A 19,353-nucleotide genomic window follows, 5' to 3' on the forward strand; every position below is an offset into this window, starting at 1 on the left:
AACACGGGCTAAAAAGGGGCCAGTGATTTTTATATAATATTAAACTCTGCCATGGACACAGGGCAGACTCTTGTGGCATAAATGATCTGAGCAGCAGTAGCCAAGGCTTGGCCCTTCACACACCCCGGACCCTCCGGAACAACCATAAGGATAATAAGGGACTGACTTCTGAGAAATTACCAATATGCCGGGAATCGAACCCGGGACTCTCAGGGACGTTGGTTACAAGATTGTGACAACGTAAGTTACCTTTTACCTGGTCGTGGTGTAGCGGTATGCTACCTGGCTCTCACCTGAGAGTCCCGGGTTCGATTCCCAGCATATTGGTAAGTTCTCAGATGATTTTTCCTGTGTAAAATACAGGTTTCTCTCTTCAAGGGACTGACTATTACTCTTTATACTCCTGCAAAGCGAATGGTTTATTTGGAATTTCTTTTAATTTTCTGCATACTTAATTAAGGTAGATTAAACTACGTTTTCATTTCTCATAGCATCATTTACAATACGTGAGGCGAGGCGTGATAGCCTAGTAAAATATATTTGATAGTTTATATCTATCTATCTATATCTATCTATCTATCTATCTATCTATCTATATATATATATATATATATATATATATATATATATATATATATATATATATATGATTAACAATAAATATACAGTACATAAATAGACAGACAGACATATAGATCGATATATACTGCCATCAATGATCGGCATATTAATTTAATGGCTAAAGACCGAATGCAATGACTAAATCACTACCTGAATAAAAGTGACAGCAAGTGCAATTACTGAACTGACACAAAAAGACATAATGGTGTCACTCTTCGTGTCGCTTTTCAGTGCCACGAGTTATTTGCATTTCATTAACGTGGATCAAACTTCACCGCTGCAGTACCTCATCGCTCCGGGCTGCCCTGTCAACTAAAGTCCCGCCAGAACGATTTCATTTTAATATTCTAATTCTCTCAGGCTCCTATGACTCACTGTCTGTTGAACAAAACTGTCTGGCGTTAGAAGCATAGGAGACCAGAGTTGTCCGGATAATAACGGATAATCATTGCTACCACCAGATGATTTCATGCAACTAAGGGGAGGCATCTCGTAGTGAAGGGGTTAGAAACAATCTCCATTATCCTCTACAGTATAATGAATCCTTTTAACAACTTCGATCCATTGCTTTTTTTTCTCTCTTGTATCTCCTGACAAATTCATGCAACTCTGGAGAGAATTTTCCAACATGAGGTAAGAGACATCCTTCCTTTACCCCCTCACAACAGGAGGCCTTCCCAAAGCTGAACAAAATCGTCTGGAAACAGCAAAAGTAAAGCCATAAAAAACTCGCCACCGAACTGAAAGGGGGATTAGCTTTACCCGTTCTACCGCCGGACGCTTTTATTCAGCTTATGGGTTATCCTTCTTAGTAAAGGGATTAAAGACAGTCAAAAGCATCATATATAATAATTCGTCGATGTGTCTAATGCCTATGGACTGTGCAAGGATCATTAAGGCAGATAGTCAAGTTTCGCCAAATCACAGCCCTTCTCTTCTCTACCTCCCTCTCTATCTATCCATCTATCTATCTATCTATCTATGCAACTTACCCTACAATACGGTTATAAACAATCCATCTCTGCAATATATGTCTACAGTATCTATCCATCTATCTATCTATCTACCTATATCTGTATCTATCTTACGACCCTCAACAGTCGACTTCCGGCTACTCGTCTATCATTAATCCCTTCAGACCGATGACGTATTATCTGTTTTATTCTTGCTACCACCAGACGATTTTATTTAGCTTAGGAGTGATTTTTCGAGTTGGAGGGGTTAGATGCAGCCTTTACTACCAGATGTCTTCCTTGAGAGAGAGAGAGAGAGAGAGAGAGAGAGTCGACATTACTTAGGACCTCACCCTTAAACTAAAAATACATAATAATAATAATAATAATAATAATAATAACAATAATATAACACCACCAACAACAGCACAACTAAATCTGTAGTTAGCAAGCACAGAATACAACCCACGTCCCCGGTGTGCAGGGGTGAAGGTGTAATGGCACTGCATCCGTCTCCAAGGAACCAGGCACTCGACAAGGGATAGATTGAAGTCCTGTTCTTACCCTGAGAAATCCCAGACGTGTTGAGGAGCTGTTGACCCTGATTTGGTAGTATTAGCGTCAAGGGTGCTCTCACTCTCCCTGTCTGTCTCACTGTCTGTCTGCCTGCCTGCCTGTCTGTCTGTCTGTCTGTCTGTCTGTCTCTGTCTCTGTCTCTGTCTCTGTCTCTCTCTCTCTCTCTCTCTCTCTCTCTCCTCCATTCCCTCGTTTTTTCTTCCCTCTCGCTTTCACTGGTCACCTGCTTACCTGTCTCACTCTGCCTCACCCTTGTCCTGTCACTCACCCTCTCTCTCTCTCTCTCTCTCTCTCTCTCTCTCTCTCTCTCACACACACACACACACACACACACACACACACACACACACACAAACACACACACATACTCTCTGTGTCTCTGTCTGTCTGTCTGTCTGTCTGTCTGTCTGTCTGTCTCTCTCTCTCTCTCTCTCTCTCTCTCTCTCTCTCTCTCTCACCTGCTACTCTTAATCTCTCCATAATGCTTCCCTTTCACACCTCAGTTTTTATCATTCTCCCCTCCCTTCCTCTATCCCCGCTTCACTTAATCTCTCCCTTTCCAGTCTCCTTATCTCTTCACCTCTATCATCTCTCCCCCCGTCTTTCTCCTGTTTCCTCCTCCTACCAATTTTATCAAAATCATGAGCAATAAAATGGGTCACACACTCATTCACTCACCATTCAAGCCCTCGAAATATTGTCTCCACTTTTTAGGAACACCTTTCACACGTAGCTTCATAATTATCAATCAGACGGAGTGAACTGGTGCTGTTGTTTAAAGAGAGAGAGAGAGAGAGAGAGAGAGAGACTAAACACTTGTCAGGCACTCCTACGTACAATATTCACCCAACCAGCTTGATCCAATGTCAGTTCCCTAGATTCACCAACCTCCATGGCTCTCTTTCTTACATGCCCATTTACCTTACCTGCCCACCTTCTTGGTCGGTCACGCCTCCCACTCTCACTCTTACTTGTACCCTTTTTACCACCCTGCTCATACCCATTCTCTCCATATGATTATATCATCTAAGCACACACTACCCAGATCTGCTACACACGGATGATACGAGAGTAGCGCCTCCATGGAAGATCCAGGAGTACACAGGTCACTATTAGCTTCTTGTCATTTGAGAAACACACACACACACACACACACACACACACACACACACACACACACACACACACACACAGGTAGATAGAGAGATAGAGAGATAAAGAAGACACCATTCATCATCCACTCTCTTAACGTAACAGGGTCGTTCCATCGAGCGACAAGTCACATAGTTTTTTGAATCACAGGAAATCAATTAGCACAATTAGTGGTAACGATACAACATATCGCTGGGTCAGGGGAAAAAGGGTAATGCCCCCCGTATTCCCTGCGGATCGGAGGGTAAAAAGACAGAGTGTCACAGTGATTAGCGATCCCACACACTCTATTCTTACTTGTTGGCAGTGATGTGGTGAACCTTCGACTACATATATTTCCTTTTGATTTAATTCTCACTGACTCCTTTCTCTTCGTCTTCTCTTCCTGATCTCCCAGCCATCTCTTTCCTGTCTTGTCCACCTTCCATCACTTCTCTCTCTTTGCTTAGGTCTTTCACTTCCAGTCTTATTATTTTCTCCTCTTCTTGCTTTCTCTCACTCCTCCTCTCCTTCCTCCTTACTTCTTCACCAAATCCCTTTTTTCAATCCTCTCAAATTCTTCAATCACTCATCTCCCAACGTTTCTCCTTCCTGTTCCTTACCTTCTCTCTTTTCTCCTGTCCTCCCTCATTCCTAATCTCCCTGCCGTGCTATTTTCTTCACTCATTTTCTTCCTCTTTCTTACCTCGCAACCTCAGCTTCTTCCTCCTCCTCACGTCTAACCTTTCTTTCAGTTCTCTCTTTCCCCTCCTCTTCATCTCCCGGTCTTTCTCTTTTCTCCCCTCCCTCCATCCTGATTTCCGGGTGTGCCTCTGCTCTCTCCTCCACTTCTTGTCTCCCCCGGCCACGTGCCTCCGTCTCCACCTTCCACATCCCTCCCTCTCCCCCATCCCTACCTTCCTCTCCCGTCTGCCTGCCTCCCCTCCCTCCCTACCTGCCCCCCCTTCTCTGCCTGCCTGCCTGCCTGACACCTGACCTCCACACAGTGGCGTGGGACATGACCTGTGACTCTCCCTCGCGTCGCCGGGCCAGGTCAACAGGGCACCTCGTTCAATATGCAGATCACCAGCACAGTCTCCCCCTCCCTTCCCATCCCTCCCCCTCCTATCCTCCCTTCCCCTCCCCTCCCATTCCCCCCACCCAACCCCTCTACATTAATTTCCGCTTGTGGGTCACCTCTCGTTTTCACTCCTTTGTAGTTCTGTTTTTTTTCTTATCCTGATTTTTCTTTCACTTCTGCTCTCTTGCTTTCACACTCTTTCTTTCAATTGTGCTGTTTTCTTTCTTTTTTATGCCTTCCTCTTTTTCTTTTGTTCCCTTTTTTATCATTAGGTTTCTATGTTTTTCTTGTGCTGTTCTTATTTTCCTTGTTATCTTTATCTTGCTTTCTCCTTCTCTCCTATACTCACTTACTTTCATTTATGTTATTCTTTTATTTTCTTACGTTTTCTCTCTTTTCATCTCGTTTTGCAGCTCTGCTGACCTCTTTTTTTCGTTTATTTTCTCTTTTTCGTTCCTATATTTTTCTCTTTCTCTTAGGATTTTTTTCTTTTTTGGCTCCAGCTTTTCTTTTTCATATGTTCACTTCTGACCCTTTACGAATCTCTCTTTTCCGCTGTGTCTTTCCTGCCCCATCCACACCACACAGCAATTGCCCTACATTTTTTTAACTTCGTAATCCGGGGAATGGCTCTACCTTACATACCTTACGAGAACTATTTAATCTGGTGAAGAACGGCAGGCTGGATGGGCAAGCCTGTTAGGTAAACTTAGTGATTTCAGAGGCCTGAGAGATGGCTGAACGGAGGAATTACCATTTTAGCTGGGCACTCTAATGACAGTACGTTATAACTATTATCAATCGCTTAATGGCCGCCTTTGGCGGCCTCTGCTCGATGTCAAAGGTTAGAAATGAGTCATAACTTGGGAACCGGTGGCCCGATTGGACTGGAAATTGTTTTGTTCTTCAAGTTACAGCATTTTAAAGGCACCTTGCTCTGATAAAAATTGCGCCACGTTGCGCCGTTTCTGCTGTTACGGTAACCAACAAACATATAGAAATCGGATCATTATAATAAAGGTTATTATTATTATTATTATTATTATTATATTACGTTGAGTACACCGCTTCCCGTCCGATCAGCGAAGTTAAGCAACGTTGGGTCTGGTTAGTACTTGGATGGGTGACCGCCTGGGAACACCAGATGCTGTTGGCATAACGTTCTCCCGACGTGTCAAGTGGGGTTGGTGGAGGATTAGTGCCCCTCCCTGTAAAACAATTAACTATATGCCTTGGCCACCCCGTTTGGGATACATGGCGTCTGGCAATGAATGAATTATTATTATTAATATTATTATTATTATTGTTATTATTATTATTATTATTATTATTATTATTATTATTATTATTATTATTACTGTTGTTATAGCTGTTGTTTCTGGTTCTATCTCATCCCACGTATTATAGCAAGAATAGGATTAAGAAGACGATTGATGATGATGATGATGATGATGATGATGATGATGACGATGATAATGATGATATTAGCCTACTCCTTCCCCCCTTGTAGTACTGTTTTCTTGTAATTCCCTCTTCTTTCTCCACCTGTTGCTCTCCTCTTTTTTTTTCTCTTTATTCTCTTATGTCCCTCCTCTCTACTTCCTTTTTGTTTTTCTCCTTATACCTCTCCTCTTCATATTCATGTAGGTTAAATCTCTATTTTCTATTGCTAATACTCATGTATTTCTCGCTTCCTCCTTGCATCGCTCTTTTTTTCTCTTGTCTCTCCTCTATAATTGCTTCTCTCTCCTCTCTAGTTCCTTGTGCCTCTCTCCTTTATGCCCTTGTGCCTCTCCTCATTATTCCCTTGTTCCTCCTTTTATTCCTTTGAGCCTCTCCATCTTATTCCCTTGTGCCCCTTTTTGCTCCTGCTTATCTCTCCTCTTTTTCCCTTGTGTTTCTCCTCCATATTTCCTTGCACTCTCTTTATTCCTCCTCGCTTTTCCTCTTTATTCCCGTGCCTCTCCTCTTTACTTCCTTGTGCCTCTCCTCTTTATTTCCTTGTGTCTCTGCTCTAAATTTCCTTGTGTCTTTCCTCTTTATTCCTCGATGCCTCTCCTCTTCATTCCCTTGTGCCTCTCTTTATTCCTCATCGCCTTTCCTCTTTATTGCCATGACCTCTTCTCGTTTTCATTGTGGTTCTCCTCTTTATTCCATGGCTTCTCTTTACTCTTTCATGGAAGGATCTGCGAACTTTGTGATTACTGTATAAATATTTTTAATTAGTAAATGACGAATATTGGTGAGAAAATAAAGTTTCGTTTTTTTCTGCCGTTAAAGTCTTCCTTCACGTTAATAATTCATTTTTCTCCGTCATACACCAGTTATTTTCTTTATCGTATATGTTAATGCTCAGCTGACGATTACCTGCCCTACTGAATAAAAAAAAAACGGTAAAAGATAAGAAGAAAAAGATAGTTACCTCTCTGTAGCCTATATAATCGTATACACCCATCTTCACTTTACTGCCTCCTCTCTGTGTAAAATGCTAAGCAGTAACAAGAGAAACACTGGATTAATTATGATGCTGGTCAGGAAAACGTGCTATGAAAAAGATGCAGAGCCGTAGTACTGTCTTTTTTGCCAATGATATACGTAAACTAAAATAGAAAAGGTAAATATCTGGGTCCAGTAGGAATAAAAGAAAACAACTGCAGTCCACAAATGCGGAAATAAATGGTGCAACACACTCTCGGGTTCACTAAGTACATTTAGCTGACGCAGATGTAATTCACTTAAAGCTGCTCTCAGTACTCCAATTTCAGTAATCCCACTTATCCTTGGTCGGCCCCTGGCATTCTCCTCTCTCCGGCTTCAGTCTTCTAATGTTCAGTAAACTAAATCTTCTCGAGTCTTTGCTGAATTGGCTGAACTTTCTTTCATTATCCTCTTCGTGCTTCTCAAAAATTTCCTGCTCATTCCCCACTTTTGCCAAAATCTTTAATGATCTCCCCTCCGACTCCCAGAGAAGGAAGTTCCCCTCCCCCCACCCTTGGGAGTTATTTTAAATTACGTGGATTCAAGACTTATTAGCCACAATTTAGCGGTACTTCTTAACGTGTGATGACGAGTAATTTTGCGGTATTATGGAGATTTTTACACATAATGGGGAATATTTAGGAGATTCTGTAATTTTATGAAGCATGATAATTATTTGAGGACTAAAATTCTTACCTTCCTCGTAAAAGCACAAATTTAAGCATAAAAAAACTTTGACCATAAAATATAACGGTATCAAATTTTTTACCAACAACGCATGAAAATGGCTACTCCGGCCATTTTGGCCTATACATTTATACTCCCCCCTTCGAATGTCCAGATTCCCCCCACAGGAGGAATTCCCCCCATTTAGGAACCCTAGCTGCACAGTCGAGGACATTTACTTCCAGAAACCAAGCAAGCACCTTGAAGAAAAGCTTTCCGCTGCTGGTCACTTGTCTCCTGGGTCCTCAAGGAAGTGTTGTAGGCTGGAAGTGTTTGTACATTATTAGTTTCTGGCATTTTATTAGAAAGTAATTATTCTTCTTGACATCTTAATGGTTAGTGTCAGTCACTCATTCCTCGTACAATGACTTTTTATTTAGTCTGGAGACTTGTTTTCGTTTCGTGGATGATGTAATCCATGGCAGGAGGTTACAATGGTAGCAAGTAAGGTATTCAATGGCCTACTTAATATATCTGTTTAACTCTTTTACAAAGACTTTTTTTTTTATCACACTTCCATTAGCTTATTTTATTCGGTTAAAGGAAGAATTTTTGAAGTGAAGGAGTAAAATCAAACCTTCATTAACTTTTCTAACCGAAGACTCTCCTAAGGTGAATGAAGGAAGCAAATATAAACCCAAAGATTACGTCCTCGGGGTGAACTCAGCAAGCAGTACAGCATATAGCTATGGAAGACATACTGTACAGGGTGGTGCAAAAGTCGGTTGACATTATTATGTTTTACTTTGTAAAAGTCTTATGTTACGTAAAACTCTTATGTGTCGAAGTGTGGCTGACAGACTCCAGGAATGTGTCAATGGTGAGGGCGAACACTTTGAACACTTACGAGACTAAAAGTGTGTCTTTTGTGTTGGAATAAATGGTAAATGTCAACCTACTTTTGCACCACCCTGTAGTTCACATGACCCAAAGACCATACCTTTTTCAGTCTGCCTCTACACTCCACTTACCAACAAGTGGTCTCTCTCTCTCTCTCTCTCTCTCTCTCTCTCTCTCTCTCTCTCTCTCTCTCTCTGCGCGCACAATGAACGTAGTTCTCTCGTTCTGACATCATTACTTATTAATAAAAGGTATCATTAAATCCGTCTACAGCATGACATTAGTTTCAAGAAATGTACATCTCGCTTTGTTCCTGTTGCTCTCTCGCTGTCTGTTTCAAGTTACTTGAGCAGGCAGTCTGGCTTCTTAGCAAGTAATCAAGATGTGTGATCCCCCTTCTTAAGTCCGTAGGGATACAATTATCAACGTAAAATTGCAATTCTTAGTTCAGTTGTACGACAACTAGGACATTTTCATTCCAGGAATCTGCTAATTACTGTAGTGTTGTTACTATGTTGGAAATGAAAACAGGTAAGTTTGACGACGATTTCAGAACAGAGAAGACTGCCACCGCTGATTTCGAACAATATTCCTTCTCTCGATTTGCACATCGGCAGTAGTGAAGTTATGCTGCTGCCGTTGACACAAGGGTAAAGCTCCTGGTCGAGACCGAGTGCAAGGTGTAACATATTATATTATTACATAATGGGTGTGTACATGAAGGAATGTGTGTGTGTGTGTGTGTGTGTGTGTGTGTGTGTGTGTGTGTGTGTGTGTGTGTGTGTGTGTGTGTGTGTGTGTGTGTGTGTGTGTGTGTGTGTGTGTGTGTGTGTGTGTGTGTGTGTGTGTGTGTGTGTGTGTGTGTGTGTGTGTGTGTGTGTGTGTGTGTGTGTGCGCGCGCGCAATAAATTGAGGTTCTTGGCGCTGACGGTGACACTAGGGGCCGTATTTTCGCCATTAACCCCTTCAATCCTACGACGTATTTTTCCACAATCCAAGGCAGCTACAAACGATTTCATTCAGCTCGGCAGAAAATTTTCAAACTATAAAGTATTGTCTCTTAATATTTCTTACACAAAACAGGCACTTACAGATTTTAGATTCTCGTCGGTGTTACTTATACAACTAAGCCGAAAGTTAAAGCCTATAAGTAATATATAAAAAGAACATCTAGGTGTAGTATGTGAAGTAAATTGTTTCGTAAGAGGTGCTAGAATGTCCCTTACGACGATGAGAATTACGCCCATGAAGTACTGGTCTGGGAGCCATCTTCAAGACTACAAACAAGGCTTCGTACCACCTCTTCCAAAGCAACTTTTGTTCATTACACATTTTATTTGCTCCTGTAGCCTATGTTATTTGTATTAATGTTTGAGTGAGCGAAGTGAACAAGAACACTGTTGGACAGGTAGTAGGGCGTGGCCGCCTTTCAAAAACCACAACACATAATCGGTGCTTTGAAGACTACTAAATATACAGAGGACCTACATACTGTCTTGAAAAGCTTGTGAAAGAGTGATAGGTGATGTTTCTCAAATTCTGCTGAAGATAATTTAAAAACTCCAAAATGAACACAGAAATTGAGTGATGTGTGTAACCCGCCAAACCCAAAGCAGAGTATACACATTCTGGGTGCATTATACCAGGCAAGCAGGACGGCACACTTCTCCTTTTAGACAAAATAACAGTATCAGTTAGCCTGCTCGCTTCAAGACGTTCATATTAACATCGCTATAGTTTGCATCAATAACACACAAAAGGCCACTGACATATAACGTGCAGAATAAATCACTAAGACAGAGGCGTTTCGAAATCCTCAAAGCAATCCAGAACGCGACCCTTTGTGACCGAGTAAGGGGTGAACGAACGCGCTAGGTGAACGACTTTGCTCCCCCATCTTCAACTTCCCCTCTCTTCCCCCAGCTTTCCCTCTCCTTCCCCAGCTCTCCCCCCCTTCTGCCTGCTTGAGAGTGTGTCCGTGTCGCAGTCGTGTTCCCCTGAGCGGCCGGGTCTGTATCTCTATTTCTGGCTCAAGGATTTATTTATATATGGAGCCGGACTCTGCACGTGGGTGGACTTGACGGTAAAAGTTCAGTTCCGGACAGCTGGGTGCACTCACGAGGGCAGCTCTTTCCCATGACATATGAGTTATTATTATTATTATTATTATTATAATTATTATTATTACTGATGTTAATTTTCTTATTTTACTCCTGCTTTGCACTCCGATGTTGATTTTCTTGCTCTATTCTTGTTTTATTATTGAATTCAATACACTCCGATGACGAATTTATCTTATTTTTGCTTTATTTTTATCTAATACACTCCGATGAATTTCCTTATTTCATTCTTGTTTTTTACCTTATTTAATACATTTCAATGGCGACATTTCTTATTTCATGCTTGCTTTATTATTTTATTCAACGGACTCTGATGAAGATATTCTTATTTTATTCATCTTTTCCCCAGACAATTGTATTTGGCTTGAGTTTCTTTTTTTTTATGTAAGTGTTCAACTGACATACCTTTCATTAACCCCTTCAATACGAAAGGTCTTTCTTAAGTGGATTAAAAGTGTGTGAAAGTAACAAAAGCAAAGTAAAGCAAATTGACAACCGACTAAAGAGGGTTGTTATTTCATCTTCATATTACTTATCGTCTGGGGCCTCGCTTTTGTCTTTCTCTTTCTCTTTTGCACTGCCACCAGGAGCAAACTTTGGTCATCTACTCTTAAAAGTTATTAATTTGAATAGACTAGCCTCGGGTCCCTACACCTCTCACCGTCTTTTCATTCATATTATTGCCTTATATGTATCTTTCTATCTACTTCAAACTCTCAGGCTCCTATGACCCAGTCTGTGCCGAATAAAATCGTCTTGCGTCAACTGAAATCAATGAGAGGGTTATCAGTCACAAGATTAACTCCTTCAAGCTCACATACTCACTCAGCTGAATACAATACCAGAGTTACCCCGACCATGCGAGGGTTAATAATGATTCACTACTCCTGTCATGGCGCCTTAGTGTACACAGGTGCTGTGGTGAGGCAAAACACTGGAGGCTTAACCACTGGGAATGAACCAGAATCCCACCTCAGTTCTTTAAGTTACCAAGTTAAGATGCACGAATAATCTCATTTTAAACTACAACAAATAAAAACTACCAGTTTACCTATGACAACTGTTCACGTAACTTATGTGAAAATATGGGTTGGAACACTCCTCCCTCGGATTGGATTATAGTTTATATTTCATCTACAACAAAAGAAAATCAACTTTTTTTTACAAATATTAATTGCTTATGTAACTTATGTAGAAAAAAAAAAACAGGCTGAAAGATTCGTCTCTGGGATACTCTCACAGATAACTCTCTCTTCCTATTAGTATATAGAGCATATAAATATAACTGACCACCTCAGTCCTGAGATGCTGCAAAGAGTAACACCTCTGCTGCGATGTTAAGGAGAAATTTTCACACATTCTTTAACAAGTTAATGAGATAGTAACGTTATACTAATGATACACTTAATACGCAAAATGAATTCATAAAACTTAATATTAATGACGCTTATCATCAAAATTACTGTATATAATATAAAAAAAACTGGCAGAAAAATATGTACAAAGAAGAGAGGAAGTATCTGTTACAAGGACGCTAACAAGAGGCCTCATAATGAGATTAAAGGCAAACTTCCTCGCACAGCCGGGAAGAACTCTACCACGAAAATGCTTAACCTAACAGCATGAAAACCTTGACTATACTTTCATATCTAGATTAACAAGCGCGTCTTTTTTTACTGTCTATCTATGTCACGGCATCAAACTATCAGGAAAAGAAAGCTCGAAATTACACAATATTTCCATTGCTTCGTATTGTCAACTAATAAATGAAGTGGGTAATTTCTGGACAGCAGTTTATAGTAGTTTCACGGCCCGCCAATACAAGTGCATAAAGATTAATTCACTTATGTAATCTATAGCCCATTCAAGTCCAGCTAAGTCCACCGAGGTTTATTTAGACTTCTCCAAATATATGAGTTCAATCTCATTCGAGTATATTCACAACTGTTTAGGCCCAGTTCCAGTAACCTAATGAAAGTGACCTACCTAGACCTGGATGGAACTAGACAGCTTTAAACTACACACACACACACACACACACACACACACACACACAATCCCCCGAAGCTGTGTTGACTGACTGACTCATATTTTCACACGCTAGGTTAGTATCTCACCATCCTAAAGCAAACATAACATAAAAAAAAGTGTAAAGGATCCGACCACCCCGACATTTTCAACATAAGGCTCACCGGGTCATTGGGAAATCCTCTGTCTGATATTAAAATGCTAATGTAATATATATGCCTTAATGTATAACTGGTTGTATGATGCAGCTGTAGGAATGCGCGGTGTAGCGGTTAGGAATTCTGTTGTGGGAAGATCAATGTGCGATATGTACCAGCCCAGGTTGATGCTCCTCTCCCAGGCAGTGGCAGACAGAACCTGATACGATACAAACACCTGTATCATTCAGCTCAGTAAATCAAGAAATCATCGTCTACTAAGTTTTGTTTCAACACCTGTACCTGTTCCACCTAGCTGCATTATTATGAACGTCATTATTATTATTATTATGGCCACATTACAACCCATGTGGCACAACTTTGGGGAAATATTTAGTAGAAAATGAGTTAATAAAAGTTATATCTAATCATTCATGCTCGAAAACTCCCCATAACCTGAAAAAAATCGTCTGGTAGAGAATAAAATGTAACATGTCACTGAACTGAAGGGGGTTAATAAATACGAGTTAATTAAAAGAAAAAAGGCAGAAATTAAAAACAGCAAATGAGCTCTGCAAGAATATACTATATAAGAAAATGTAACATATTAAAACACTAAAAAAAATCTTAAAAAAAAAACACAATCATATCGCCGTCAAGGGCAGGTCACAGTCTCTCAGGATTAGGTCACAGTCTCCCAGGGGTCAGGTCACAGTCTCTCAAGGGTCAGGTCACAGTCTCTCAGGGGTCAGGTCACAGTCTCTCAGGGGTCAAGTCACAGTCTCTCAAGGGTCAGGTCACAGTCTCTCAGGGGTCAGGTCACAGTCTCTAAGGGTCTGATCATTTAGCACCCCAAGAAATGGTACCTACTGTAAAAGTCAACTCCACCTGCATGATTTTGTGGTGAGTACAAATTAAAGGTATGAGGTTGGGCCAGAAGGCGTTGTGTGTGTGTGTGTGTGTGTGTGTAAGAGAGTGAGAGAGAGAATGAATGTAGGTAAAGGAGTATGAAAGAGATATTAAGTTACATCTTATACATGGCTATGCAGCGTGGGATTGTCTGAGTTCGTATGCCTTGTGAGATGGTGTTTCCAGGTCATGATAAAACATTCCTCCGAGGATGAGCTAAATAAACATGAACGCTGTCTGGTGTCTGCATTTCTGTGAACTCCACTATTCTGCATGAAAGAGAATACAGTGAAGGTCAGAAACGATAGAATTATATATATATTTTTAGTAGGATACGGTAATTAAACTGTTCTTAGCTATAGTAAACAGGTCTTCTATTTCTACACATACCTAGCAGTGCACAAAAATACTGGACATTAAAAACCATGCTTATTTCAGCCATTTCAGTATGACGATGTGGTACGAGTGTATTTGGGGTGTCCCGTTAATAGCACACCACTGGAAACTCGTCTGCGGGGTATTTTTGTTGCAAGGACGGCTCAGTCTGCTGATGTGGGCGCGGAAGTGGGAGGAAGTGAATAAATAATGAAGGGTAGACACTGATAAAGCTGACTGAGACGTCCCCGCAACACATGAGAAGTCACCCGTCGGAGTGGAAGAAGAGAGTTACACATGGCTCAGCTTGTAAGTTATTTTTATCATCCCATATAAATCTACGTACTTAAGGGAAGGCCACAGAAAGTGAAAGGGTAAAAGAAAACTCCATTTACTCCTTCACAATAAACAATTCTGCCAAACATAACTAAATCCGTATTCTTGTTAGTAAGGAGGGTCCCTAGCATCTCTTCCTTATCGATTTATTTCTGGATACTGGTTTATATAATTCTGCACGTCGTTTATGCATAGTATGGGGATAAGGTGAAATAAGCAAAATAAATCACTCAGGATGAAATGTTAGGGAGTTTCCTTCACCGACGAGAATACAAGCCATGGTGTACAAAAGATTAAAATAACAAATACGGCATCGTACTGAAGGAACCAGAGAGAGAGAGAGAGAGAGAGAGAGAGAGTCATGCTACGTATTCATTTTCCCTGACTTTCGAGAATAATTAATTTAACTCCAGTTAAAAATAAAACCAGAGGTTACATTATATTCACACAATAATTATATATATATTTTTGGTAATGCTGGACTAGATTCCACGGCAATTCATTTTAAGCTTTATTTTATTTTCCAGTTTGGTTATGTAAATGGTCGGGAGTGTGTGCCGTGAATTAATAGGACACATTTCATCCATAATATTTTTTTTTTTCATTTTTATTTTTAGCTTCACATGTCTCAAGCCTCAGTGATAATTAACTGCAAACGGCAAGCTGAGAGGACAATCAGTGGCCTAGCATGGCACTCCGGCACACGTTATACAAAAGTTACTTAAGCTATTCCTGCCTTATATGAAAGTTATACTATTCACGCCTCTTTTACTAACAAATTATACGTCGTCAGAATAGATCATAGCAAATAAAGACGCTAGCACAAGCGACTCAATGTATAAAATGTACATCGCGATACAGATCAACGTTCCAGTGTGCTATAACTTTCACACTTTAAAAAGGTTATTCACCAGTAGATATTAAAACTCGTTATCGTTTTTTTTTTTTAATTGTGCTACCGTCAACTAATATTAAACATGATATAAATTATGGAGTGGAGGGTTACATGCAGCCTTCAATAACCTCTTTAGTGCGAGATGGCTTTCTTTAATTGAATAAAATCATTTAGTGATGGAAAAAGTATGTTACGAAATATTTCACTTAGGAAATAAAAAAATGATACAATTGCCCATTATCTTCGTACATAAACAATCATCATCATCGGCGGCGGCGGCGGCGGCGGCAGCAGCAGCAGCAGCAGAAGCAGCAACAATCCTAAGCTCATCTAAATGCGAACCCAGTAGACTGTAGGCCTAAGTTACTCTTCTGCAGTCCACCATCCATCCTCTGGGGGATAGGGAGGGAATCGAAGGTCGTTTGTATGGCCAGGCAACGGAGTCACCCGGTCACATCGGTGCCACCACGTGAAGGCGTCCCTCTCTAGCACCATTTTACACATTTATATAACTATAAACACACGCGCAAACAGTTCATATGCAATTACACACACACACACACACACACACAATCGGTGATAAACACTACACAGCCACACAGTTCTTTGGCTAGCTCCTTCTGTACGATGATGCCTTTACTTCTTTTTCAATTAGCTGTTAGGCTATCCATGAAAGATTTAACCACCGTCTTCAAATTACGTCATTGTGTGTGTGTGTGTGTGTGTGTGTGTGTGTGTGTGTGTGTGTGTGTGTGTGTGTGTGTGTGTGTGTGTGTGTGTGTGTGTGTGTGTTTATTTCCAGACGATTTTTTTCATCTTGGGGGAGACCTCGTATAGAGAAGAGGATTATGAAGGCTATTGTTAACCCCTCCAGTTAAAAAAAAAAATCTCCCTTGTTCTAAATAAATCTTGTTGTAATAAGACCGAAATAAGAATGACGTACTCGTAATGAAAAGGATAAAGGAAGGACCACCGTGCCTGAAAACATTAATTCCTTCAAACTGGGCCACGTCCATTTTAGTTTATTCTTCCTACTACCAGACGATTTTTCTGACACTGGAATGGCCTCTCGCATTTAGAGGGTTTATCAAGGCTGTAACTAACCCCTCCAGTTCTAAAATTCTATCCTAAGCTGAATAAAATCGTCAGGAGAAAGCTAGACTAAAATAATTCGGAATTGGACTGAAACGACTATGAAATTATCTGTCAATCCTCCCCCCTCCCAACTACGACAGTGATTAATTCTTTTTCATTCTTTCTATTACCAAGCTAATTTATACAGTTTAGGAAGGAATAAACACACACACACACACACACACACACACACACACACACACACACACACACACTTTTACACCTAAGCATAACCCACTTAGCCTAAGGTGTATTATTGTTATTTTACGAGTATTTTTGTCACTACCTACCGATTTCATTCAGGTTACGAGAGCAAGATATGATTCTAGGGGACAGTGGAAGCTGTATCTAATTTCTTCACTTCGGAATGGTTCTCAGAAGGAATATAAAAATCGTTGAGAGAGAGAGAGAGAGAGAGAGAGAGAGAGAGAGAGAGAGAGAGAGAGAGAGAGAGAGAGAGAGAGAGAGAGAGACGTCATCTTACTAAAGGGTCAACCATAAAATCTTCCAAACGTGCACGTGAGAGAGAGAGAGAGAGAGAGAGAGAGAGAGAGAGAGAGACGTCATCTTACTAAAGGGTCAACCATAAAATCTTCCAAACGTGCACGTGAGAGAGAGAGAGAGAGAGAGAGAGAGAGAGAGAGAGAGAGAGAGAGAGAGAGAGACGTCATCTTACTAAAAGGTCAACCATAAAATCTTGCAAACGTGCACGAGATCTTTCACTACCAACAAAGCCAGTAACTCATAACATTTGTCACACACACACACACACACACACACACACACACACACACACACACACACACACATAAACTGAAATCCAACATTCGTACAGTGTCATCCAGGAAAATTATAAGGACTCTTTCGCACGCAAGAGCGCCCGCACTCAAAAATATAAAGCTCTTAGTCACGCGCTGGGATTCTCTCTCTCTCTCTCTCTCATATATATATATATATATATATACACTCAAGTATATACCAGAATATTTATCTATCTATCTATCTGTCTATCTATCTTTTTATCTAAAAACCTGTGTCTGTCCGTCTGTTCATTCGTCTATCTATTTATCAACCTACCAGTCTATATACAATATATATCTATTTACTACTCATCTAAAATACATTCAGGCCTTATCACATTCATAAACAAGCAGACCGGTCATGTCAACTCCACTTATATCAGTCCACATCAATCAGCTCCACCTAGATTTGTTCATGTCCATCCAACCTACTCCATGTTCATTCAGCCTCTTCACATTCAACTGCGACTGAAATAGGTCTATCCCTGGTTCACATACGTACATTCAGCTTAAATCATGTAAGCTCACAGTTCAATTCTTAAGCACTAAGGTCAGTTTAAATTCATATCTGCATTATTAGATGATTTTAGGCGCATATCTGTCCAAGTCTATGAAGCAATATGAGAAACTTCAATCCATGCAATGATTTCCGAGATGCTTTGGAAAAATCTCTCTCTCTCTCTCTCTCTCTCTCTCGATGAGTGGGTGGTGTAAAAAAACTGGGGTGTGGACGGAAAGGACTGGGCGGGGTTGACTGGAATCGCGGTGGAAGATGGTGCATTGTGGGTGGGGTTCTGTGTGATAAAATGCGTAGCTGTTGGAGTTCAAAAGTTTCTCCAAGAAGAAAAAGAAAAATAACCAAAAAAAACAATGTAAACAGGCGCCTTTCTCATATACCAGATGTTCTGCAACACATGAAAAACTTGCCATGTTCTCGCTGATTATGCACACACACACACACACACACACACACACACACACACACACACACACACACACACACACACACACTTCCCTTCTCAAAACTCAGGTCTCCATCTGTATAAACCATTCACTCTTAAATACACAAGGACGTGCGCTTTCGAAACACACCAGCGATAACTCCGCAACACATTTTACTCACAGGCAATACATTTCCCGGCGCACTTCTCTTCACTGAGTTATTGAGACTGGAACATACATCCAACTCCACTTCTATAACTCACGTCTCATTCCTCGTACCCAGTTCCGACTTTATTTACACAAGAAACACAAAAATTCGCCTTCACGATATACACTCGCAATCAGCTAAGCCACTTACACCCTCCTGGACACACAAGAACACAACACTCTCTTCTATACTGCATTTTCTCTTGCCTTGTTTTCGTTCAGTGCTGAATCCCTTACACTTGCAGGCACTCACGTTTAAAACACGAGTCTTTTTCTTCTTGTTTTCGTAGACTAATTGTTCCTGTAAACGAGCGCGGACCCACACGAGCCGGCACACACACACACACACACACACACACACACACACACACACACACACACACACACACACACACACACACACACACACACACACACACATGCATTCACTCTTCGAACCCAGATTCTCAGACAACCAGCTCAGGGCCCTACACACCGATGCATGCACTCGCCATCAAAGCAATATCCCACTGACTGAAACGCGGACATAGCACCGCACAACCCTGACACGTGTTCGCTTTTATCGCCCAGCTATTCATTTTCAGTCACACAGACATTCACTTTCGGGACATCTTACTTCTTCGTTCTTTGCACAACTGAGCACAAAAGCAGACATTCGTTTCCTGACGGGATGATTATGATTTAAAGCAATCATTTAAACTGTGCCAATAAAATCACTGCAAAATGTCATAATTAAAATTAAAATATACATGTTTTTACCTGTAACTAAATTCATCAATTTTCCCTTGAAAAAACTGCAGTAATATGACTCATATCAATAGCATAGAACTATTCATCATGTAACTTTCTAGATGTATTTCTTTTAAACTACTCTTCAATACCTTAACTGAGTGTTGTGAAGATTTTTCTTTTTTATATACCAGGCTTATTTATAAATGACTTACCGGGTATATGTACAGAAAACAATGTAATCATTATTCCTATGCAATTGCTTACACCAAGGTTATCATCAGCAGGCGTTCAATGTATTTTTTCATCTTATGAATTAGTATACTTAACACAAG

General features: G+C 40.6%; 1 pseudogene; it reads left to right on the forward strand.

Annotated features, from left to right (window-relative positions):
* The first annotated feature begins 5,399 nt into the window (after positions 1-5,399).
* LOC145393592 (5S ribosomal RNA) lies at positions 5,400-5,518 on the forward strand (annotated as a pseudogene).
* The last annotated feature ends 13,835 nt before the right edge of the window (positions 5,519-19,353 follow it).

Source organism: Coenobita brevimanus, chromosome 24 (genome assembly GCF_032717465.1).
Source record: "Coenobita brevimanus isolate Jiangsu-jjx chromosome 24, ASM3271746v2, whole genome shotgun sequence".
NCBI classification, from domain to species: domain Eukaryota; kingdom Metazoa; phylum Arthropoda; class Malacostraca; order Decapoda; family Coenobitidae; genus Coenobita; species Coenobita brevimanus.